Source organism: Haematobia irritans, chromosome 5, assembly GCF_050003625.1.
Source record: "Haematobia irritans isolate KBUSLIRL chromosome 5, ASM5000362v1, whole genome shotgun sequence".
NCBI lineage: Eukaryota > Metazoa > Arthropoda > Insecta > Diptera > Muscidae > Haematobia > Haematobia irritans.
Genome location: NC_134401.1, coordinates 101,303,761 through 101,315,890, shown reverse-complemented (window position 1 = coordinate 101,315,890; position 12,130 = coordinate 101,303,761).

Here is a 12,130-nt window from a genome sequence, read left to right as displayed (position 1 = left end):
AAGAATATTGCACAAGCTCACATTGCACAATCAATGCGCCTCGTTGATAATATATCCCAGCAAAAAATTTGGAAGTTCTTCCAAAGGCACAACTTTAAAAACACTTCCAGAAGATGTACTCCCAATGATGTTCCGTATTTCAACTACAAAGGAAGTTCTTTTCATTCATTTTTTTATAACATGCTTTTCTCATATTTTTAATGGGTAATTTTAACTTTTTTTTTTGTTTCAAATTGGTTAAAAACAGTTTAAGAATTCATAAAATGGTACAAGTTATTAAAATTTTATCGAAAAAAATGCTAAATCAAATTTGAAAAAGTCGTGAATTTTTGAAAATATTTGATGTCAAACGTTTCAGACAAGCGTTAGAATCCATTAAAAATGATAAAAAAAATTATAAAAATTATTTATTTGACAAAATATCACAGAATTTTTTAATTTACATCCAAAACATTGAATTCGGATCACACCTAAAGAAGTGATGCACATTCAGTGCAACTGCTGTGGAAATGGAGGGCTTCCGTTCTATGACAAGACCGTGTTAAATTCATCGCTTCTGCGTCAATTTTGCACCACTTCCGGATCCAAAAAGAACATTTTCATTACTTTTTTGGCGACGCTTTTTTTACTGGGATGCGATAGAATGTAGTAGAGGTGTGCACGTGACACGAAATTTTCGTGTCCTAAGCAACCCTCGTGAATGTGCGTGAATGGGACTAAAAGAAATGCGTGAGCGTGCGTGAGAAATAAAATCGGTTCGTGAATGTGCGTGAATAAATTTTCTGCAAAATCACGCTCACGAAAAAATCAAGATTAATATCTTACTCGTATGTTAAGTGAAATTAATTTCGCTGTCGATCTATATTCAATTTTAAATTTTTTCACCTTTGCTCACTCACGGTTAGAAAATGTCGTCAGTCTCGTGAATCACGTGAATTGTCGTCCATTGTGATATCACAGTGGTGAACTTCTCTCTTATCACTGACTGCTGCCCGATTCTATATTAAGCTCAATAACAAGGGACCTCCTTTTTATAGCCGAGTCCTAACGGCATTCCACATAGCAGTGAAACCACTTAGAGAAGCTTTGAAACACTCAGAAATGTCACCAGCATTACTGGGGTGGGATAATCCACCGCTGAAAAACTGTTTGGTGTTTGGCCGAAACTGGGTTCTAACCCACGACCCTGTGTATGCAAGGCGGGCATGCTAACCATTGCACCACGGTGGCTCCCAACAGGAAGCAAAGAATTGCATCTTCTTTTTATTTATTTAATTCATATTACAACCAAAATAGTTACACACGGTTACAGAGATACTCATCATCAAAGAAAATACCCTAATTTTGTTTAGAAACAAAGCAAAAACTAATAATTAGAACTACAGTCAAGGGTCACAAAAATGTTTAAGCATGCGTTGTATTAATTTCGTATGAATTCTTCAGATGTCATTTCAAAAAAAAATATGTAAATTTTCACGAAAACCGCATAAAATGCATATATGGCATTAAAAGAAATTCTTGGGAAGTGAAAATTAAGATGAAGAACATTAAAAGTAATGACTTAGAAAGAACTTCGAATTGTTTTTTGCTGGGTAGTGGGAGCGAAATGTCTTCAAGGTAAAAAATAAAAATGATTGCACAATCGTTAGAAAGTGATTGTGCAAACAGATGAAGAATATTGCACAAGCTCATATTGCACAATCAATGCGCCTCGTTGGTAATATATGCGATAGGCTGTAGTGATAGCCCGTTATTTCATGCCCACTTACACTATTCGGTCCATTGTGATACCACAGTGGTGAATTTCTCTCTTATCACTGACTGCTGCCCGATTCTATATTAAGCTCAATAACATGGGACCTCCTTGTTATAGCCGAGATGTGGAATGTCGACATAGCAGTGAAACCACTTAGAGAAGCTGTGGTCGAAACTGGGTTCGAACCCACGAGTCTGTGTATGTAGGCGGGCATGCTAACCATTGCGCCACGGTGGCTCCCTAATAAACTTAAAATTTGTAAGCGTAGCATAGATCAATTATAAGGGACTTCATCTTAAAGATGTTTAATTCTATGTGTGAAGTCACTTACTGTCTTCTCCATTTCTGAAGGAAATAAAACTGAAATCCCCCACAGAATACAAGCTGATCAATCGACTAATCGACCTTTTGTTTAAAACAATTAAAGTCGACCCATTTATTTTCCAATTCGACTAATCGACTTTACATTTTTTATAAAATTGAATCAAAGCGAATAATCGAACTTTTATGTTAATCAAAAGCGACCTTTCATAGTAACCAAAATCGACTAATAGACTATTAATGAAGTAATCGAAAAGTCGAAAAGGGGATGGTCCGTAAATCTTTTTAAGCTAAAAAATCATCAAATACTGGAAAATTCGCCCACAGTCGTTAATCGCTAAAGTCGACATTTTTGTTTTAATTTGTAAAAGTCGAAAAAATCGACCAGTTTTAAGGACATAAAATTGATAAATCAATTTTTCGATTGATCGACTTTTTGCATAAAAAAATCGAAGTCGACATTTTTTATCTTCAAATTCGACTAATCGACTTTTGATTTTTTAGAAAGTCGAGTCCGAACAGAATAATCGAAATTTTTGTGATAGCCAAAATTGACTAATCGACATTTAACAACATAATAGCAAAGTTAAAAAGGATATGGGATGTATTACTTTTTAACATATCATACACTGAAATGCTTCGAATGCTTCGACGTTAAAAATCGACTTTTCAACGATCGTTAAAATTTTTTCTTTAATGTTTAAAAATTGCCTGTTCGCATCCCTCTAACCCTAATCTCTCGCATGGAATCTAAGGACACAAAAATCGTTAAAATGCTAAAATTTGGCAAAATTCGAAGAAAATTACTCTGGACTTTCAAAAGTTTACATTTAAAAAGTTGGGAAACTCTACTATCAATTTTTCACACTTATTTTTATACCCTCCACCATAGGATGGGGGTATATTAACTTTGTCATTCCGTTTGTAACACATCGAAATATTGCTCTAAGACCCCATAAAGTATATATATTCTGGGTCGTGGTGAAATTCTGAGTCGATCTAAGCATGTCCGTCCGTCCGTCCGTCTGTGGAAATCACGCTAACTTCCGAACGAAACTAGCTATCGACTTGAAACTTGGCACAAGTAGTTGTTATTGATGTAGGTCGGATGGTATTGAAAATGGGCCATATCGGCCCACGTTTACGTATAGCCCCCATATAAACCGATCCCCAAATTTGGCTTGCGGAGCCTTCCGGAGCAGCAAAATTCATCCGATCCGGTTAAAATTTGGTACGTGGTCTAAGTATATGGTCTCTAACAATCATGCAAAAATTGGTCCATATCGGTCCATAAATATATATAGCCCCCATATAAACCGATTCCCAGATTTGACCTCCGGAGCCTCTTGGAGGGGCAAAATTCATCCGATCCGGTTGAAATTTGGTACCTGATGTTAGTATACGGTCTCTAACAACCATGCAAAATTGGTTCATATCGGTCCATAAATATATATATCTCCCATATAAACCGATCCCCAGATTCCTACGCAATCCATGGTGGAGGGTACATAAGATTCGGCCTGGCCGAACTTACGGCCGTATATACTTGTTTTAGTTGTAAAATTACAAAAAATAAATGTGAAAAATTGATAGTAGTGTTTCCCAAATTTTTAAATGTAAACTTTTGAAAGTCCAGAGTAATTTTCTTCGAATTTTGTCAAATTTTAGCATTACTAAATTATTAATAAAGTAATGCTTAATTTATGAATAAATTAAAAAAAATAAATAACAATAAGGACACAATCCATTAATCCATTTTACGACTTAAAAAAGTTTTTTGTTGTTTCCAAATTCAAATGAGTAATTAAGCTTTTATGTTAGCCAAAATCGATTAATCGACTTTTGATAGTGACCAACATAGACTAATCGACATTTAACAATATAATCGAAAAGTCGAAAAAGGATAAGGTTGTAAAAATTGAAAATTAAAGTCGAAAAATCGACCAGATTATATTCCGAATTGCATGGCCTCTAAGCAAACAAAAAATCGAAATCGACCTTTTTTATCTTCAAATGCATTTTTTTAATAATTTAGAAGATCGAATCAACCCGAATAATCGAACTTTTATGTTAGACAAAATCGACTTTTGATAGTGATCAACATCGACTAATCGACATTTAACAATATAATCGAAAAGACGAAAAGAGAATGGGATGCGGATCTTTTCACGCTGAAAATTTATCAAAAATTCGAAAATCTTCAAGGCAAAAGTTGTCTTTGCAGTAATCGCTACAGTTGCATTTTTGGAAATGTTTAAAAGTCGACCAGTAGGAAAATTGTTATTAAATCTAGAAAAAGAATGATCAGCGAATAATCGGAATATGGCAGAATACGCATCATATGGGATATGGGAGGTGGGCCCATAGGAAAGTGAACTCAGAGAACGCAAAGCTCATAGAAGCAGCGTGGGCCGAATAGGGTGAATGGGGTAAATGGAGTGAATGGGGATGGAGGACACATAAAGCCATGTGGACTGAAATGAATGTGGAATGAAATGGTCGCCATGACGACCGGCTAAGAGGGCCGTGGTAATAATGACCGGAATTGAGAGCACATCTGTGCCGAATAGGAGCAGCAAAGGATGGTGGCATGTAGGGCGTGTTTTGACTATGATGAGACCTTGGAACACACACCTTTGTCACTACCCAGCTTTTACTAAATAAGTAACGAGTTAACCATATCGGTGAAGAGGTGATTCGGGACCTTAGAAACAGGATTTGGCAACAAGTGGTGGAATTCGTAAAGAAAGGATGCGATGGAAAAAGAAGAGCCTACAACAAGCGGAATATTGACATGAGACGGGGAAACTTGAATGTTCTTTTCCCAACCTACACCAAAAAAAAAAAAAAATAACACGAAATTTTTTCGAATTGAGTTTTAAAAATATTCAATTAAAAATTTAATTGATTTAGCCAAATTTGTTAATTGAAACGGCAACATTTCACAAAAATTAATAATCATGCCTGTTCTGGGTCACACCGCATTGTGCACCACACTACATATACACTTTCTACACACCACTCACAAAGTTAGTTGTTCTGAGTCACACGTGTGAACACTTTTTTCGGACTTTTAATCGAAAAATGTGACAGCTGATTTTTTTCTGCAAGCCATATTTTTTGCAGACAGAAATTATAAACAAAACATATTTTGCCGGTATAAACATAAAAAATTAAATGTAAGTGTGTAATTCAAAGCCATAAAATGCCTGCCGGATTTTTGTTAGCAGTGAATAATGTAAGGACAAGGGGAATTTATCAAGAACAAATAAGAAGGCGACAATTGCGTGATGCTTCAAATCTGTTTTGATTTGTTTTTTTTCTATCCCTCCTCAATGTTACTCATGAACAAACTATCGCCGTGTCGTTCTCTTTTTTGTTTTTGACGGCGGAGAAGTTTTTATTTTGGTTTTGGTCAAACAGTTTTTAACATCCATACATTAAAGGAAATTTAATTATAGTGGGCATAATTAACTATTCTGTTAAGGTTTTTCTCATTTGTATTGCTTAAATATTTACAATAATATTGCAAACAAATTTTCTATCGTGGCGGTCTCCATGTGCAGAAAGATATTGGCGGCGTTCGTTTTTTTTTTTGTGCACCAAGAACACTTTACAGAATTGAAGATGCCATATTTTTCATGCAATAAATTTGGTAAAATTCACTTTTCTTAGCCCATTGATTTTGTAAAAGTTATAATTTAATTACCTTATATTTTCAAAAAGACCTTTGATTTGTTTAGGAAAGCGGATATTATTCACAAAAATCAAAGATAATTTTGCTTAAAACTTTTTTGTGTTAACTTGTAAAAATTGTGGCAACATTATACTTTCGAACACACTGAAAATCAGCTGATTAAAACAACCCCAAAATTTATACACCAATCAGAGGAAATTTCAGTTCAAATTTTAGATGGATTTTTAAAATCGTGGTTTCTGCCATATATAAGTGACTTTCCCAATAAAATTTGCAAATATTTATAAAAAAACATATTAAAGTTTCAGAATCTGTTATTTATTTGTTATAAAAACTTCTAACTTTGCATACGATGGCTGTACACTAAGCCTATACAAAAGAAATGTTCGTGTACATTTTTCAGGTCTATGGCGGTGTATAGTGTTGGCCAGAACACCTTTTAAGTGTGACACCACACGAAAATTGTACATGTGTGTACCAGAACAGACGCGAATATCAATTAATTTTTCAAATGGATCAATTAATTTTTTAATTGATCCGATCATTTCTGTGAGTGAAGAAATTTCTATTAAAAATTAATTGGATCAATTAATTTCGTGATTGAAGTTAAAAATTTATTTTTGTGTGTATAGAAAAAAGTTCTCAAATCGATAACTGACAATACATTTTTTTCAATAAAACAAAAACAAAAAAAGTCTAAATAAAATCGATTTTTTCTGGCAATAGTCCCCACACTGCAAAAAAATATTGTCGTGAGGCCAAAGATTCCATGTCCTTAAAATACAAATGCAATTTTTTCTAAGCATAGAAGACGCATTTCTCTGATATAAAGTTTTTTTTTTTTTTTGAAGTCAAAAAATATTTTTGTGGGTATAGAAAAAAGTTCTCAAATCGATAACTGACAATACATTTTTTTTTCAATTAAAAAAACACAAACAACAAAGTCAAAATAAAATCGATTTTTTCTGGATGAAAAAAATATTGTCGTGAGGCCAAAGATTCCATGTCCTTAAAATACAAATGCAATTTTTTCTTAGCATAGAAGACGCATTTCTCTGATATAAAGTTGTTTTTTTTTTTTTGTTTCCTTGCCCAAAAGTCGATAAACTTTATAATAAAGTCGTATTGTCCTTAAAATTAAGTGATTTGCCTTAAAAATGGGTATCATAACATGAAAGAGAACTTTTTTGGGCTAAGGTCAACTTGATTTTAATAATTCAGAAAAATTCTTTAAAATTAATGAAATTGTGTTTTTGCATCTTGACAACAAAGTACAAACTCGTTCAAAAGTAGGACATGTTTTTCACCACTTTATTTTAAAGCCGCTTTCTACTTGAAACATAGCAAAATTTATACTAGAAGTCGAGTTTGAATTTGGAAAATAAAGTTGTCGTTAACTTGTTTTTAAAGGGCTATGATAACATATGAAGAAACAAAGCCCAAAAATGTCCATACATCAAAAACTTGTTCTCTTAAAAATGTATCATCATTTCCTTCATCAACGTATTCGAAACATACTTGAAATTTTTACTTTTACTTAGATTAGATACTTTTCTACTTGGATTTTAGAATTTTAAAATTTTTCCAATTAAAAACAAAACAAAATAGAATTTAAATTCCATATTGAAAATCCGGTTGTTGATTCTGACAACAATTCCCAACGATATCTTTCTAACATATGCCATTTCAAAAATTTTAAAATTTTTCAATCAAAAAAAAAAAGTAAAAGTCCAAGTTCAAGTTAAAAATTCAGGGTTTGATTCGGACAACAGTTCTCAGCTATATGAGTTTTTCTACACCATTTCAAATATCCCCAAAATTTTCCTCCATCAAAAGCTATTTCTCTAAACTTGATTTTTGTCATTTCGAAACAAGCTTTCAAAATAAATGTAAAAAGTGGATTCTAGACTTTCCCAAAATTTGGAAAAGTTTAAATGTGGATTTTTAAAAATTGAAAGTATTTATTTTAAAAATTTAGAATTTTACATTTTTTCCAATTGAAAAACAAACAAAAAAGGCAGTTAAAATTTCGCCTTTTAATTCTGGCAACAGTTCACAGCTATATGAGTCTTCCTACACTATTTCAAATATCACACAATATTTATCTTACGAAATTTCTCTAAACTAGATTTTTTCATTCAAATCAAAATAAATGTGACCAATGGATAGTTGACTTACCCAAAATTTAGAAAAGTTTAAATGTGGACTTTTGAATGTCGAGACTATTTAATTTTAAAAATTTTCCAATTGAAAAAACCAAAACTAAAAGTTTATGTTCAAAATTGGGAGCCACCGTGGTGCAATGGTTAGCATACCCGCCTTACATACACAAGTTCGTGGGTTCAAACCCAGCTTCAACCAAACACCAAAAAGTTTTTCAGCGGTGGATTATACCGCCTCAGTAATGCTGGTGACATTTCTGAGTGTTTCAAAGCTTCTCTAAGTGGTTTCACTGCAATGTGGAACGCCGTTCGCACTCGGCTATAAACAGCAGGTCCCTTGTCATTGAGCTTAACATGGAATCGGGCAGCACTCGGTGATAAGAAATAAGTTCACCACTGTGGTATCATAATGGACTGAATAGTCTAAGTGAGCCTGAAATATCGGGCTGCCACTATACCTAACCTAAGTTCAAAATTCGGTTTTGATTCTGACAAATATTTTCAGTGCTACGACCCATTCTTCACACTTTCAAAATATCCGTAAAATTTCTCTATCAAAAACTTATTCTCTTACAAAATTTTTCTAAACTAAATTTTTGTAACTTTACTCAATTTTTTTTTTCGAATCACCCTTTCAAAATATCCCTAAAATTTCTCTATCAAAAACTTATTCTCTTACAAAATTTTTCTAAACTAAATTTTTGTAATTTTACTCAAAAAAATTTTTACGAATCATTCTTTCAAAATATCCGTAAAATTTCTCTATCAAAAACTTATTCTCTTACAAAATTTTTCTAAACTAAATTTTTGTAATTTTACAAAAAAAAAATCGAATCACCCTTTCAAAATATCCGTAAAATTTCTCTATCAAAAACTTATGCTCTTACAAAATTTTTCTAAACTAAATTTTTGTAATTTTACAAAAAAAAAAATTTCGAATCACCCTTTCAAAATATCCGTAAAATTTCTCTATCAAAAACTTATGCTCTTACAAAATTTTTCTAAACTAAATTTTTGTAATTTTACTCAAAAATTTTTTTTCAAATCACCCTTTAAAAATATCCGTAAAATTTCTCTATCAAAAACTTATTCTCTTACAAAATTTTTCTAAACTAAATTTTTGTAATTTTACAAAAAAAAAATTTCGAATCACCCTTTAAAAATATCCGTAAAATTTCTCTATCAAAAACTTATTCTCTTACAAAATTTTTATAATTTTACTAAAAAAACATTTTTTCGAATCACCCTTTCAAAATATCCGTAAAATTTCTCTATCAAAAACTTATGCTCTTACAAAATTTTTCTAAACTAAATTTTTGTAATTTTACTCAAAAATTTTTTTTTCGAATCACCCTTTAAAAATATCCGTAAAATTTCTCTATCAAAAACTTATTCTCTTACAAAATTTTTGTAATTTTACTAAAAAAAATTTTTTTCGAATCACCCTTTCAAAATATCCGTAAAATTTCTCTATCAAAAACTTAAGCTCTTACAAAATTTTTCTAAACTAAATTTTTGTAATTTTACTCAAAAAATTTTTTTTCGAATCACCCTTTCAAAATATCCGTAAAATTTCTCTATCAAAAACTTGTGCTCTTACAAAATTTTTGTAAACTAAATTTTTGTAATTTTACTCAAAAAATTTTTTTCGAATCACCATTTCAAAATAACGGCCATTTTCATGTAGCTCCGTTAAGCTTTAACTGTCAGTTAACAGAAAATAAACTGCCAACATCTTCTCTCCGGTTAACTTTAACGGAAAAAATGTCAATAGTTAAGATTCTAACTGACATATGGAATAAATAGGCAAAATGACTGATATCTCCACAGTCCGGCTTAAAAGTTCGTTAGCTAACGTAGCACTAACGGATCTTCATGAAAATGGGGGTAAATGTGAAAAATTGATAGTCGAGTTTCCCAAATTTTTAAATGTAAACTTTTGAAAGTCCAGAGTAATTTTCTTCGAATTTTGTAAAATTTTAGCATATCGATAATAGGCAATAGCATTTTTTCCAATTAAAAAAAAAAATTAGAAAAATTCGAAAATGTTGATTATTTCCAACAAAAGAAACGAAAAAATAAAAATAAATTTCAAAATTCCATAATATTTTTTTTTCCTCCTTCTAATGCATTTCAAATATCTCTAAAATTCCTTGAATATACTCTTTAAAATTTTCTCTAGACCAGGCTTTTGTCATTTTATTCAAAAACGTTTCCGTAACAACCTTTCAAAAAAAAATATTTCAAAATTCAAAATAAAATTTAAAAAATACAAGAACAACTAATTGTAGTTAAATTACTAAATTAATAATAAAGTAATGCTTAATTTATGAATAAATTAAATAAAAAACTAAAACCTAAACAAAACCTGTGACTGTCAATATTTATATATAGAAAAAAATAAAGAGATTTTTAAGCATATTTTTTTAGGGATAATAACCCTAATAAACCAAAAGAAAAAAACTGAAAATATTTTTGATTTTTTTCACAAACCAAAAATTAATTTTAATGGGTTTTTTTCTAGCAAAATAAAAAAAATGCGATTTTTTTGGCAAACAAAAAAAACAAAATTAATTGGAATAAATCTAAAATGCCTACAATTTTTGCAAGCGATAAGAAGACAAAAATAAAACACCCTCACTAATTACATTTAGTAAATGATAGTGAAAAATATCTAAATGATATATAAACATTTAACATATTATATATTGAACATATTTATTATTTATTACAAAACCCAAAAAAAAAACACACACACACACACACACTAGAGACTCTATGATGAATAAAAAAAATAAATTAAATAGGAATGGTAATAAATATTAAATGTTGTAGTTTTTAGCTATGTATTTATAAACTAAGTCGATTAAAAAACACACACAACATATATATAGAGAGAGAATAAATATATATGAAAAAATAATGTAATTATACATATATATGTATGAGTGTATGACAATTATATATATACAAAACAAATCATAAGGTCAAGAAAACAAAAGAAAACGAATTTTTATAGCAAAAATAAAATAAAAAAACTTTATATAATACACAAAAATCACCTATTCTCTATTCACTGATATATTTAACTAACGCATATGTTGATTGTTTGCATTATGTTAAAAATTCGATAATGTTATTTTTATTGAAAGAATTAAATCCAGATTTGTTGATCCCATGGCAAATAAACTAATGCTGTCACCTATGAACTATTACAGATAAATAAAAATATAGTACTAGATTAGAAAATTAAAGCATAAGTTTGGCCAATAAAATAAAAGATGTGAAAGTCGGAAACTACTTTTTTAATTTAATTACCCAGCAAAAAAATTGCAAGTTGTTCCAAAGGCACAACTTTTAAAGCACTACCAAAAATATCCTCCCAAAAATGTTCTATATTTTAACTACACAGGAAGTTATTTTAATTCAATTTTTTATAACTGGTTTTTTTAATATTTTTAATGAGTAATTTTAACTTTTTATACCCTCCTCCATAGGATGGGGGGTATATTAACTTTGTCATTCCGTTTGTAACAAATCGAAATAGTGCTCTAAAACCCCATAAATTATATATATTCTGGGTCGTGGTGAAATTCTGAGTCGATCTAAGCATGTCCGTCCGTCCGTCCGTCTGTTGAAATCACGCTAACTTCCGAACGAAACAAGCTATCGACTTGAAACTTGGCACAAGTAGTTGTTATTAATATAGGTCGGATGGTATTGCAAATGGGCCATATCGGACCATTTTTACGTATAGCCCCCATATTAACGGACGCTCAGATTTAGCTTGCAGAGCCTCCTGGAGGAGCAAAATTCATTAGATCCGGTTGAAATTTAGGACATGATGTTAGTATATAGTCTCTAATAACCATGCAAAAATTGGTCCACATCGGTCCATAATTATATATAGCCCCCATATAAACCGGTCCCCTTATTTGGCTTGCGGAGCCTCTAAGAGAAGTAAATTTCATGGATGAGCAAAATTCATCCGATTCGGTTGAAATTTGATACGTGGTGTTAATATATGGTCTCTAACAACCATGCAGGAATTGGTCCATATCGGTCCATAACTATATGTAGCCCCCATATAAACCGATCCCCAGATTTGACCTCCGCATCACCTTGGAAGAGTAAAGTTTACCCGAACCGGTTGAAATTTGGTACTTGGTGTTAGTATATGATCTCTAACAAACA